At 41.0% G+C, this 14,690-nt stretch overlaps 1 protein-coding gene across 3 annotated transcripts in view; it reads right to left on the bottom strand.

Moving 5' to 3' along the window:
- Positions 1–14,690, bottom strand: part of KCNT2 (potassium sodium-activated channel subfamily T member 2) — a 701,340-nt gene that overhangs the window by 439,863 nt on the left and 246,787 nt on the right. The window lies entirely within an intron of this gene.

The following is a 14,690-nucleotide window of genomic DNA, read 5'->3' as shown; positions in this document are numbered from 1 at the left end:
TATTCATAAGGGGTTAACCCCAAACAAGATCTCTGGCCTTGAAAGGGATATGTGGGTTTTCCAATATTGAGAATTAAAAGTGCACACTGCAGACTTCAAAAGCCTAAATCTGATACATAGCTGTACCTAACTGGCTGGATCCCACGGCTCAACTCTAACACACAAGACTGAGCTGACTAATATTTAGTGCACATAGACCCCCGTTTCACATGGTGCATTTGGATATAGTTCATAGCCCTGGAACCTGAGCCTCACCTTTCAGAGGCCACTGATACAGAAACTGATACCAGAATTTAACAAACACTTGTGCAGCCTACCCCCTGCTCTCACGCAAAACACAGGTCTGTGGGGCATATTTATCAAGCTCTATAACCCCCCGCTGCTCTATAACCTTTCCGTCTGCTCTGATGCGGCGGACAGAAATCAACAGAAATCAACTTGATCGAATATGATCGGGGTGATTGACACCCAAATCTGCAGGGGGGAGTATTTCACCAGCAGTTCACAAGAACTGCTGGTGCAATGATAAATGCAGAGAGCGTACGCTGTCAGCATTTATCTATGTGCAGCGGACATGATCCGCTACTTTGTATCATGTCCTCTCGCAGCATCATAAATAGGCCCCTGTGTCTCTTCTTCTTTAGGAGAATCTTTACAAATCAGAAAAAGAATATTGCTGTAGACATCAGTGGTGACACCAGGTGAGTTGCTGTAGAATTATAAATTGTTATTGTTTCCCCTTCTGAACAAGGAACGATATGCAGGAAACTTACATGATCATCTGTAACAGTTTTATTGGCCACAAGAGATTTGGTGAATCTGCAGAACTTTCCTCTGGGGGAATTTAAACTGTATCTGTGAAATGTCTGTTACATTATAGGCACGTGCACATGTCAACAGAAAATTACATCAAAGTGGTTCAGAAACTGAGAAGTAACAAAGTCAACAGCAGTGTAGGATGTGAGAATCCTTAGGCTATGCATGAATAAGTACACAGCTCTATAGATGTGAGGTATTTATACTAATTGTGTTCCTTGTGTATGAAACATCTACATATCTTTGTATCAAGTGTCCCATTGTCACCTGTCTAGTTGCTACTTACTGTTCTCTGTATCTATGCTCTGTATTTCATTAGCAGCCAATACCCAACACTGGCCAGTATTAAAGAGCTACTCAACTCAAAATTAAAGGGACATGAAACCCAAAACATTTATTTCAGATATAGCATGCCGTTTTAAACAACTTTCCAATTTTCTTCTGTTATTATGTTATTATTATAATTATCGGTTATTTGTAGAGCGCCAACAGATTCCGCAGCGCTATTAACAAAGACGGAGTACAACAAAACAATTATAGGGATCAAATGGGTAGAGGGCCCTGCCAAGAGTCGCACTGTTGTAGTCAGCTCTTATGAAGGTGATCTACAAACAGCTGGACTTTTAGGCTTACATGCTAAGGGGGTTCAGGGGATAGCAATGGAGGAGAGGAACTGGTATTAGGAGAGGTTAGCGTAGGTTGTATGCATCCCTGAACAGTAGAGTCTTTAGGGAGCACTTGAAGCTTTCAAAACTAGGGGAGAGTCTTGTGGGGTGAGGCAGAGAGTTCCACAAGATGGGAGCCAGTCTGCAGAAGTCCTGTAAATGGGAGTGCGATGAGGTAACCAGAGAGGAGGAGAGTAGGAGGTTATGAGCAGAGCGAAGGGGACGGGAGGGAGAGTATCTGGAGACAAGTTCTGAGATATAGGGGGGAGCAGTGCAATTGAGGGCTTTGTATGTCAGAGTGAGAATTTTGTGTTTTATCCTAGAGGCAAGAGGAAGCCAGTGAAGGGTTTGGCAGAGAGGTGTAGCAGATGAAGAGCGACGTGTAAGGAAGATGAGCCTGGCAGAGGCATTCATTATGCGGGGTCGGGGTAGGAGTAATGATGGAGTTGTCGACAGTTATAGAGAGATTTGGGGTGAAGGGGGGAAAATTTAACTTGAGGTAGTGAGAGGACATCCAGGAAGAGATGTAAGAAAGACAGTTAGTGACTGTTAGTTCTCTTGTTATTCTTTGTTGAAAAGAATACATAGGCAGGCTGAGGAACAGCAATGCACTACTGAGAACTAGCTGCTGATTGGTGGCTGCACATATATACCTCTTGTCATTGGTTCGCCCACTGTGTTCAGCTAGCTTCCTGTAATGCAATGCTGCTCCTTCAACAAAGAATACCAAAGAAATTAAACAAAATTGCCAATTGAAGTAAATTTAAAAGCTTGGGTTTCGTGTCCCTTTAAACTTTAATGATTCCAGGTTACTTACGTTATTAAAATGTGCAGCATCTTTTTATATGCACACTTTCTGAGGCACATGTATCTAAAAGTATAAAAAAACAACAACTGATGCTTAAAGGGAGATCAAAAAACGGCTATGCATCACGCGGCTGGAAAATGCTGAATATGAAGATAGCAGGCAACCTGATATGCAGGAACAACATGCTGTCTAAGATAAGTGCAAACATATTCTGTATGATCTGGCTGTATGACCTTGTGTGCAGCAGGATCGCTGCGGTCGAATCACATTATTTATGGACATACGTGTGTTTTTGAAGCCTCAAGTGCAAGAGACTGTACCTGTCCTATGAACTATATGCATAGCCGTTTTTTGAGCTCCCTTTAAGCATCAGGTTTTTTTATACTTTTAGATACTTCACGTGCACTAGGTCTATTTATGTCTCTGCATACGTACTGTATGTTTAGCAATAGAGAATACCCATGACGCTCATTTTGTTGGATTTTTTATGTGTTTATGTGTTTACTTCATGTGGTACTAGTAAGCACTAACAGGTGATGAACTTGATTGTTTGGGATTTGGAATAAATATTTTTGAAAATGTTTTTCCGTGTGCTGTTCTTGTTGCTTATTGTAAACTAGTTAAATATTATTAACCCCTAATCTGCTGTCTCTAACATCGCCACAACCTACATTACTGTTATAAACCCCTAATCTGCTGCCCCCAAAATCACCGCCACTATACTAAAGTTATTAACCCCTAAACCTAACCCTAAGTCTAACCCTAACACCCACTAACTTTAATGTAATGAAAATAAATCTAAATAAAACCTACTATTAATAACTAAATAATTCCTATTCAAAACGAAATACTTACCTATAAAATTAACCCTAAGCTAGCTACAATATAACTAATACTGTAGTTACATTGTAGCTAGCTTAGGTTTTATTTTTATTTCACAGGCAAGTTTGTATTTATTTTAATTAGGTAGAATAGTTAGTAAATAGTTATGAACTACCTAGTTAAAATAAATACAAACTTACCTGTAAAATAAAACCTAACCTGAGTTACACCAACACCTAACCTTATACTACAATTAAATAAATTACATTAATTAAATACAATTAACTAAACTACAAAAAACACACTAAATTACACAAAATAAAAAAGAAATTATCAAATATTTAAACTAATTACACCTAATCTAATAGCCCTATCAAAATAAAAAAGCCCCCCCCCCCACAATAAAAAAAACCTAGGCTACAATAAACTGCCAATAGCCCTTAAAAGGGCCTTTTGCCGGGCATTGCCCCAAAGAAATCAGCTCTTTTACCTGTAAAAGAAAAAATACAAACAACCCCCAACAGTAAAACCCACCACCCACACAACCAAACCCCCCAAATAAAAACCTATCTAAAAAACCTAAGCTCCCCATTGCCCTGAAAAGGGCATTTCGATGGGCATTGCCCATAAAAGGGCATTTAGCTCTTTTTCAGCCCAAAACCAAATCCAAAAATTAAACCCACCCAATAAACCCTTAAAAAAACTAGCACTAACCCCCGAAGATCCACTTACAGTTTTTGAAGACCCGACATCCATCCTCAACAAAGCGGCAGAAGTCTAAATCCAAGCAGCAAGAAGTTCTCAACGAGGCCAGGAGAAGTCTTCATCCAAGCGGGCCGAAGTTTTCATCTAAGCCGGGAGAAGTCTTCATCCAGACAGCATCTTCTGTCTTCATCCATCTGGCGCGGAGTGGCTCCATCTTCAAGACATCCGGCGTGGAGCATTCTCTTCTTTCCACGGCGACTGAAGAATGAAGGTTCCTTTAAGGGACGTCATCCATGCAATCAGCCAATAGGATTGAGCTTCAATCCTATTGGCTGATCCAATCAGTCAATAGGATTGAGTTCACATTCTATTGGCTGTTCCAATCAGCCAATAGAATGCAAGCTCAATCCTATTGGCTGATTGGATCAGCCAATAGGATTGAAGCTCAATCCTATTGGCTAATTGCATCAGCCAATAGGATTTTTTCACCTTTAATTCTGATTGGCATCAGCCAATAAGAATTCAAGGGACCCCATCTTGGATGACGTCCCTTAAAGGAACCTTCATTCTTCAGTTGCCGTGGAAAGAAGAGGATACTCCACGCCGGATGTCTTGAAGATGGAGCCGCTCCGCAATGGATAGATGAAGATAGAAGATGCCGTCTGGATGAAGACGCTCTGTATTTACTGTAACAAATTTACAATTTTTATATTAATGAGCCTATGACTAGAAATATTTAGACCATTTGTTTTAACATATTAAATATAATTTATTTGAATCAGTACTTTTAGCTGTCTGTCTTCAATACTCTTAGGCATTAATACACGGGTACAATCCATTTTCTTCATGGCATAATTTTGTAATAAGTATTGGAAGCAATATTTTTCCTTTCTAAAACACATACTCATATAGGTTTAAGCATCCATTTGCGCTTTTTCTCCTACCACTTCTCTTTTCTGTCCACCACGAATTGATATTTAAAGGGGGAATATAAAAGGAGATTTAGCTTACCTTTAATATTAGCAGCGCAAGAAAGATTTACCCAATTGCTTGTACTGAAGACTTCTGCCGGCTTGGATGAAGACTTCAGCCGCTTGGATGAAGACTTCTCCAGGCTTTGTTGAGGACTTCTTGCCGCTTGGATGAGGATGGATGTCGGGTCTTCAAAAACTGTAAGTGGATCTTCGGGGGTTAGTGTTAGGTTTATTTAAGGGTTTATTGGGTGGGTTTTATCTTTAGATTAGGGTTTGGGCGGAAAAAGAGCTAAATGCCCTTTTAAGGGCAATGCCCATCCAAATGCCCTTTTCAGGGCAATGGGGAGCTTAGGTTTTTTAGATAGGTTTTTATTTGGGGGGTTTGGTTGTGTGGGTGGTGGGTTTTAGTGTTGGGGGTTGTCTGTATTTCTTTTCACAGGTAAAAGAGCTGATTTCTTTGGGGCAATGCCCCGCAAAAGGCCCTTTTAAGGGCTATTGGCAGTTTAGTTTAGGCTAGGGTTTTTTTTTATTTTGATAGGGCTATTAGATTAGGTGTAATTAGTTTAAATATTTGATCATTTCTTTTTTATTTTGTGCAATTTAGTGTTTGTTTGTTTTTGTAATTTAGTTAATTGTATTTAATAAATGTAATTTATTTAATTTTAGTGTAAGGTTAGGTTTTAGTGTAACTCAGGTTAGGTTTTATTTTACAGGTAACTTTGTATTTATTTTAACTAGGTAATTAGTAAATAGTTCATAACTATTTACTAACTATTCTACCTAGTTAAAATAAATACAAACTTAGCTGTGAAATAAAAATAAAACCTAAGATAGATACAATGTAACTATTAGTTATATTGTAGCTAGCTTAGGGTTTATTTTATAGGTAAGTATTTAGTTTTGAATAGAAATTATTTAGTTATTAATTGTAGGTTTTATTTAGATTTATTTAAATTACATTAAAGTTAGTGGGGGTTAGGGTTAGGGGTTAATAACTTTAGTTTAGTGGCAGCAATGTAGGGGGCGGAAGATTAGGGGTTAATAAGTGTAGGTAGGTGGCGGCGATATTGGGGACGGCAGATTAGGGGTTAATAAGTGTATGTAGGTGGTCGCGACATTGGTGGCAGCAGATTAGGGGTTAATAAGTGTAGGTAGGTGGAGGCGATGTCGGGGGCGGCAGATTAGGGGTGTTTAGACTCGGGGTTTATGTTAGGGTGTTAGGTGTAAACATAACTTTTATTTCCCCATAGGAATCAATGTGGCTGCGTTACGAAGCTTTACGCTGCTTTATTGCAGGTGTTAGGCTTTTTTTTTAGCCGGCTATCCCCATTGATGTCTATGGGGAAATCGTGCACGAGCATGTAAAACCAGCTTACAGTAGCGCTAGTATTGGAGTGCGGTATGGAGCTCAATTTTGCTTTACGCTCACATATTGCCTGCTAACGCTGGGTTTTTGTAAACCTGTAATAGCAGCGCTATAGGGAGGTGAGCGGTGACAATAACTTGCAAGTTAGTACTGAGCAGCTCTTACCGCAAAACTCATAATCTAGCCGTATATTTTTCCATATTTAGTGGATTCATGTTTTTAAAACTGTTACTCTAAAGGTGTGAAATAATTTTATGCAGGTTCTAAAGGTTTCAAAGGTTCTTAAAACTACTAGTCAATAAGCCCGCCCAGACGTCAGTCTATTTAAAAAAAAAAATACAAACTACCAATAGCCCTTAAAATGGCCTTTTTGTAAGGCATTGCCCTAAGTTAAACAGCTCTTTTACCAATTACCCCCGGCCCCTAACAGTAAAAACCCCCACCCAACCAACCCCCCCAAAATAAAAAACCTAACACTCAAAAAACCTAAGCTATCCATTGCCCTTATAGGGGCATTTGTATGGGTGTTGCCCTTAAAAGGGCATTCAGCTCTTTTACTGTCCTTAAAATGGCAATCGGCTCTTTTACAGCCAATTAAATCCCTAATCTTAAAAATAAAAATAAATTAAAAAAATTAAAAAATCCTAACACTAAGCCCCAAATAGGTACTCATCGTTCCTGAAGTCCAGCGGTGAAGGTCTTCTTCCAGGCGGCTCCACCATCTTCTATCTTCATCCGGAACGAAGGTGTGAAATGGTCTTCCCTGATGCACGGATACAGAGCAGCGGTTCTCAGCAGCGGTCCTCAGTGGAGGTCTTCAGCTTTGAGAATTTCAGTGGCATAGAGGCTCCTCTTCATCCATCTGGTGTACACTGAAAATTTTATGCAAGGTACCGCATTTAATTTGGGGTACCTTGCATTCTTATTGTCTGAAATTTTGAAATCAGCCATTAGGATTAGAGCTACTGAAATCCTATTGGCTGTTCAAATCAGCCAATAAGATTTCAGTAGCTCTCATCCTATTGGCTGATTTTAAAATTTCAACCAATAGGAATGCAAGGTACCCCAATAAATATCGGGGATCTTGCATTTAATCTTCAATGTGTGATGGACGATCGCATGAATAGGAGCCTCCACGCCACTGAGGACCGCCACTGAGGATCCATGCATCAGGGAAGCCAGCTCCGCACCTCCTCTCTGCACAACCTTCGCTCCGGATGAAGACAGAAGATGATGGAGCCGCCTGGAAGAAGAAGGGTTTTTGGGCAATGTTGAAAAGAGCTGAATGCCCTTTTAAGGGCAGCAAAAAAACTGAACACCCTTTTAAGGGCAATGCCCATACAAATGCCCCTTTAGGGGGGGTAGTTTAGGTTTTTTTATTTTTATTTTTTTTTTATTTTGGAGGGTTTGGTGGGTGGGGCTTTTTTACTGTTAGGGGGACTTAGTATTTTTTAAATGTAAAAGAGCTGTTTAACTTAGCACAATGCCCTACAAAAGGCCCCTTTAAGGGCTATTGGTAGTTTAGTTTAGATTAGGGGGTGTTTTTATTGGGGGGGGGCGCTTTTTTCTTTTCATAGGTATTAGGTTTAATTTTTTTATTTTTGATAATTTTGTTTATTTTTCTTCTGTAATTTTAGAGTTTTTCTTTTTTGTAAAAAAAAAACAACAACATTCTTTTGGCTGCATTGCACAACCAACATTCCTTTGAGGATGCGTGCGCAACGGGCAACGGACGCGTTACAAACGCGATTATAGTATAGATTTAGGCTGGAAAGGTTTTGAAGGTTCTAATTTACACTGTACAATAATGAACTAGCATTGTGTGTTTCAGTCAACATGTATAGGTTCTTTAGATCCTCTTTTTTTCTGTGTTGCTACTGGATTGTAGCACTAGAGTTAGCTATGCCTTTTTAAGGACCATTATTGTGAGAAAAAAATTACATTATTTAATTTATTGTTACAAGAATGTAATTTTACAACTATTGACACTCAAACTATAGCCATGTTTGCATTTTTGCCTTTAATTTTGTTCATTGTAAAGCATACATTTTTTCTGTTTCACGCTTAACATCCCATGGCAATTTACATTACCCAGATTTCCCACTTTGTGCCTACTAAATATTGCCCACTTTTACCTTTAGCTTTTATACTATACAAAGTATTTTTTTATGTTTTCCATAATTGATTGAAAAAAAGAAAAGAAGACTTTTACCATTTTCCTGAAGAACAGCAGGGGGAATAATTTTCATGTAAAAAGAATGTGGCCATAACTATTCTCATCCTCTTAAATTGGATTTTTATAGTTCTCATAAAATAATTCCTGAAACCACTAAGTAATGAGGCTTTAAATATAGTCTAAAGTTGCAGAATTCACTTTACAGACCGCAGTTTCAAAAAAATGTACCATACAGACCACGTTTTCAAATATTAATTCTCAAAGTTCTGAAGGAAGATTAGTTTTTTACTGTACAGAACGAGAAATCAGAACTTCACTCTCACTGCACAGAATGGTGTTTCTATAGCAGGAAGAAGATAACGGTTTTAAACAAACATGACTGAAATATTCCTGATCATGAGCACGTAATAACAGAGGGAAACCCTATTCCCATTGACAAGAAAACTGTACTTGGCCATCACTAAAATCAAATGAAAGGTTGCAATAAAGGATTTGATCAACTCCATTTCTCATTGTTGAGGTAGTGATTTCTGGTTTCTCGTGGTTTCTATAGATTTCGCTAGATGTAACAAGTATGTGTATATTAAAAAACAAAGGACTATACAAAGTGATTATGTCTTGCATAGTCCAAACAAAGGGGAAAATGGATGATTTGCGCTTAACACCTGACAAGTTTTTCACAAGCTGGTAAAAAAGAATGCAAAGTATCACCTAGATTTAGAGTTTTGCGGCCGAAGGGGTGCGTTAGCTACGCGTCTTTTCTTTCTAGCGCTGCTTCTAAACAACGCTGGTGTGGCAAACCTAGCCACTTCTGGACTATAACATAAGAAAGGTTGTCTATAGGCTGTATATTGTGCTATGTAGATGTGACAGACCCTTCTGTCAGCACTGAAAGAGTTAACTGTGTTCAGCTATTGTGCACTGTCATTAATGTTATTGATACACAGTCCATTGTTTAATCAACCTCAGAGAGCAGACCCTAGATGATAAGGAAAGACAAGTGTGTGTCTGTGTTTAAATTGTTATCAGCTTGAGCAAGGTATTCTATTGTATCATGTAAAAGGGCGTGTTCCCTCCATTCAATGTACAACATTCTTTCAACCCCCCTTCTGGGGGGGGGTCAGACCTGCATAAATACTGGGCATATGAGCCTTAATAAAAGTCATTCTGTTTAAAACCTGAAAACTGGCTGGGTTGTGAATTGCTGATTCCCTATGCAGGACATTGTTCCCTGGTGTTAACCCTTGGTATCCGGTTGGTACCGTTACAATTGGTGGCAAGCGACGGAATGAACCTTATCGCCCAGAAGAGCAACTACACAAGCCAGTAACCTCAGGAAGAGGGGGATTACTACAATACTGACTAAGATGGAAGGAGTACCAGGGACCGAAGTGAATGGAGATGGATTATTCTAAGCTAAAGAGACAAACGTAAAAGGAACTGCTAGAAGCCAGGGGAAAGATAGGTAGCAGCAAACCCAAGGCTATATTAATTGCTGAGCTGATGGAGGGAGACAGAGCTCGCAGCGCTACGCCTCCAGCAGCCATGGAGGAGACCCTATACCAGAGGGAAATGAGGACCAGGCTGGAATTTTTACCCCAACCTGTACCACGGGATATGCTATCCGTGGTAATGGCAGATGTGCAGGAGTACGTGATGGCACACAGTCCGCGGAATGCATCCTCCCGAGCAGAATCCATTTTGGACGCACTCAGCAACCCAGTAAGACCCAAAATCCCATACCATGCATTTAAAATGTTTTGTGAGGAGAAGGATGAGATTGATGGGTATTTACAGGATTTTGAGAGACTGTGCGAGTTACATGATTTGGAGCAGTCCGTATGGGTGCCGGTGCTAGCAGGCAAGCTAGCCGGTAGGGCAGCGGAAGCGTATCGCGCTGTACCCAGGGAGGACAGCAAGGATTACGCTAAAGTGAAGAGAGCGATCTTGGAAAGATATGCCATTACCTCAGAGGCATACCGGCGCAAGTTTAGAGGCCTGCGCAAGCCAGAAAGAGATTCCCATGCAGAGTGGGCCCACAAGCTGGATCAAGCATCTCAGGGGTGGATACAGGCCAGCCAAGCTACCACCATGGAAGAATTGCGACAACTGATGCTGTTGGAGCAATTCTTTAACGGCTTGTCCCCAGAAGCCCAAGAATGGGTGAGAGATCGAAAACCCCTCACCTTAACCGAAGCAGCCAGATTAGCAGACCAGCATTTTGATGCCAGGAGGCACCATGGACTACAGCCTAACAACGGACGGGCTAATATACAATGCCACACCTGCAAGCAGTGGGGACATATGGCACGTGAGTGCACCCAAAATCGGAGCAGACAAGCTTGGAACCAGGTCAGACAGAACCTGGCCCCAAGGGCGGCTGCTCACCATTACCAAACGGAGCCAGCCGCTCATGAGGTGTTGAGCACCCAAGCCGAGGAACCCCTGGGAATTCTGCATGAGGTGATGTCGGTCCAGGGACTTCGGGATTCGGGAGCTACTTTAACCCTAATAGCTCCCCATTTGGTGCCGGATACAGCACCCACTGGCGGATCCGTGGCAGTACGAGGGGCAGGGGGAGCAGTATACCGATTGCCCACTGCTAGAGTGGAGTACAGACCCCCAGTCACCCCAGCAGCTGCCAGTTACCAACCCCCGGCGCACCGCTATACCACACGGCCTCCAGCCACGAACTACCCTCAGAGAGCCCGGTTCAATTCGCGGGGCTACTCACAACCTATTCGGTGCTTTGGATGTAAGCAACTAGGGCACAAAAGACCAGAGTGTCCCCTAAACGCAGCGAATCAAGCACAGTCCTGGAGAAGACCCGCTGGCGGAATCCCACATAATCCTCAGCCTGTGGCCCGCTACGTAGAGGCGCCAGAATGCTGGGGCAGCCTACATGAAGCAGACCCCGTGCAAGCTGCCCACCGGAATAACCGGCAACGGGTTAAAGTGAATGGGAAGGAGGTCAGTTGTCTACGGGATACTGGTGCTACCATGACCTTGCTTCAAGAGAACTTGGTGCCTGAGAAACAGCACACTGGAGACACTGTGGCTGTGAGGGTAGCAGGGGGCACTTTGTTCCGCCTACCTGTTGCCAGGGTACATTTGGATTGGGGAGTGGGCGCTAGACTTGTGAATGTGGGGGTCAAGAAGGACTTACCTGCTGATGTTCTCCTTGGAAATGACTTGGCCCCCCTTGTTTCTGCCTATGCTCCCATGGATCCCGCTGATGTTAACCCTGTGACTACCCAAGCCCAGTCCCTCCGGGAAGAGACGCTTCCATGTTTGGGGTGGGGGCAGTACTGAACCAAGTTGGAGCAGATGGCGGAGAACACCCCGTAGCCTACTTGAGCCGAAAGTTGTTGCCCCGGACATCCCCAAGCCGATCCGTTGGGATCAGACTGTGTATGCCGGCTTGGTTCTGGGGGAGCATTGTGGCAAACCTAGCCACTTCTGGACTATAACATAAGAAAGGTTGTCTATAGGCTGTATATTGTGCTATGTAGATGTGACAGACCCTTCTGTCAGCACTGAAAGAGTTAACTGTGTTCAGCTATTGTGCACTGTCATTAATGTTATTGATACACAGTCCATTGTTTAATCAACCTCAGAGAGCAGACCCTAGATGATAAGGAAAGACAAGTGTGTGTCTGTGTTTAAATTGTTATCAGCTTGAGCAAGGTATTCTATTGTATCATGTAAAAGGGCGTGTTCCCTCCATTCAATGTACAACATTCTTTCAACCCCCCTTCTGGGGGGGGTCAGACCTGCATAAATACTGGGCATATGAGCCTTAATAAAAGTCATTCTGTTTAAAACCTGAAAACTGGCTGGGTTGTGAATTGCTGATTCCCTATGCAGGACATTGTTCCCTGGTGTTAACCCTTGGTATCCGGTTGGTACCGTTACAGCTGGTATTGAGAGTTCTCTGAAGGGCTGCGTTAGGCTCCAAAAATGGAGCGTTGAGCCGTATTTACCGCCACTTCAACCCTCAATACCAGCGTTGCTTATCCAATCAGCCAATCAGATTTTTCCTACCTTAATTCCGATTGGCTGATAGAATCCTATCAGCCAATCAGAATTCGAGGGACGCCATCTTGGATGACGTCATTTAAAGGAACCTTCATTCGGCGAGTAGGCGTCGGGGAAGAAGGATGGATCCGCGTCGGCTGGAGGAAGATGGCTCCGCTCCGCTCTGGATGGATCAAGATAGAAGATGCCGCTTGGATGAAGATGTCTGCCGGTCCGGATGTCCTCTTCTGCCCGGATAGGATGAAGACTTCTGCCGGTCTGGATGTCCTCTTCTGCCCCATCGGATGAAGACTTCGGCCCGGTTGGGTGACGATGACTCAAGGTAGGGAGATCTTCAGGGGGGTAGTGTTAGGTTTATTTAAGGGGGGTTTGGGTTAGAGTAGGGGTATGTGGGTGGTGGGTTTTAATGTTGGGGGGTGGTATTGTGTTTTTTTTTACAGGCAAAAGAGCTGATTACTTTGGGGCATGCCCCGCAAAAAGCCCTTTTAAGGGCTGGTAATAGAGCTGTTAACTTTTGTAATTTAGATTAGGGTAGGGAATTTTTTTATTTTGGGGGGCTTTGTTATTTTATTAGGGGGCTTAGAGTAGGTGTAATTAGCTTAAAATTCTTGTAATCTTTTTTTATTTTTTGTAATTTAGTGTTTGGTTTTTTTGTAATTTAGTTTAGTTTATTTAATTGTAGGTAATTGTAGGTAATTTATTTAATTAATTTATTGCTAGTGTAGTGTTAGGTTTAATTGTAACTTAGGTTAGGATTTATTTTACAGGTAATTTTGTAATTATTTTAACTAGGTAGCTATTAAATAGTAAATAACTATTTAATAGCTATTGTACCTAGATAAAATAAATACAAAGTTGCCTGTAAAATAAATATAAATCCTAAAATAGCTACAATATAATTATTCGTTATATTGTAGCTATATTAGGGTTTATTTTACAGGTAAGTATTTAGTTTTAAATAGGAATACTTTAGTTAATAAGATTTAATTTATTTTGTTAGATTAAAATTATATTTAACTTAGGGGGGTGTTAGGGTTAGGGTTAGACTTAGGTTTAGGGGTTAATACATTTATTATAGTAGCGGTGAGGTCCGGTCGGCAGATTAGGGGTTAATACTTGAAGTTAGGTGGCGGCAATGTTAGGGAGGGCAGATTAGGGGTTAATACTATTTATTAGGGTTGCACCGATACTGATACTAGTATCAATATCGGTGCCGATACCAAGTATTTGCATGAGTACTTGTACTCGTGCAAATGCACCGATACTTAAACCGATATCTCCACTTCCTACCCATACATCATCTTGTGGCATTTTTCAAACTGCATGTTCCCATTTCATTTAAGCTGGAGTGGAAACTTAAAGGGACAGTATACAGTCATTTTCATATAACTGCATGTAATAGACACTACTATAAAGAATAAGATGCACAGATACTGATATAAAAATCCAGTATAAAACTGTTTAAAAACTTACTTAGAAGCTTTCAGTTTAGCTCTGTTGAAAAGGCAGTTGGAAAACCCACTGCAAGTGGGAAATAAGACACTCCCCTCCTTTCCCTTCTTTTGCATATGAAAAGACCCTTTACACAAACAGGAGCAAGCTGGAGAAGGTAGCTGACGGTATTCAAATAAAACTTTGGGGCTTGGTTAGGAGTCTGAAAATCAGAGCAATGAATGTTATTTAAAAATAAGCAAAATTATAATTTAAAAAAAAAAAAAACAACTTTATGGGCTTTATAAATAGATCATCTACAAAACATTTATGCAAAGAAAAAATGAGTGAATAATGGCCCTTTAACTAAAACTTGTTTACTTCTGTTCTGCCAATACAAATTGCTGTTATTTGTATTATTATACGTCAGAGCAGTGCTCCAAAAGCCGCTACTATACACCTCGTTCAGGCAAACCCCTAAAGTACTGGGCAGTTAATAAACTGAGATTTCCAGCTCTGGCTAAAATGGGCCAAAAATATATTTCTGCCCCATGCAGTAGTGTGAAAAGTGAAAGACTGTTCAGCTTAGCGTCAAACATCCTTACTGATAGCAGAAACAGAATTATAGCTGAACATGCAGAGATGCTTCTGTTCATTAAAAAGAACTTGCCACTAACTTTTAAAAAATATTCAAATATCTAGATTGCCTGTTATACTGCTAGTTCTCATCTTGAACAATTGTGCTCAAAACATACTGTACTCTGAGGACTGGGAATAAAAAGCAGCCCTGGAAAAATATGAAGACCAGTCCTAGTCAGAAGAATTCAAATCCTAGTCAGAAGAATTCAAATGCCCCATTTTTCTCAAAGGGGATTACTGGGACATTCCT

This window comes from Bombina bombina, chromosome 10 (genome assembly GCF_027579735.1).
Source record: "Bombina bombina isolate aBomBom1 chromosome 10, aBomBom1.pri, whole genome shotgun sequence".
Classification (NCBI taxonomy): Eukaryota; Metazoa; Chordata; class Amphibia; order Anura; family Bombinatoridae; genus Bombina; species Bombina bombina.
Note: the sequence above shows the minus strand (reverse complement) of the source record. Positions and strands in the feature narration are given on the sequence as shown.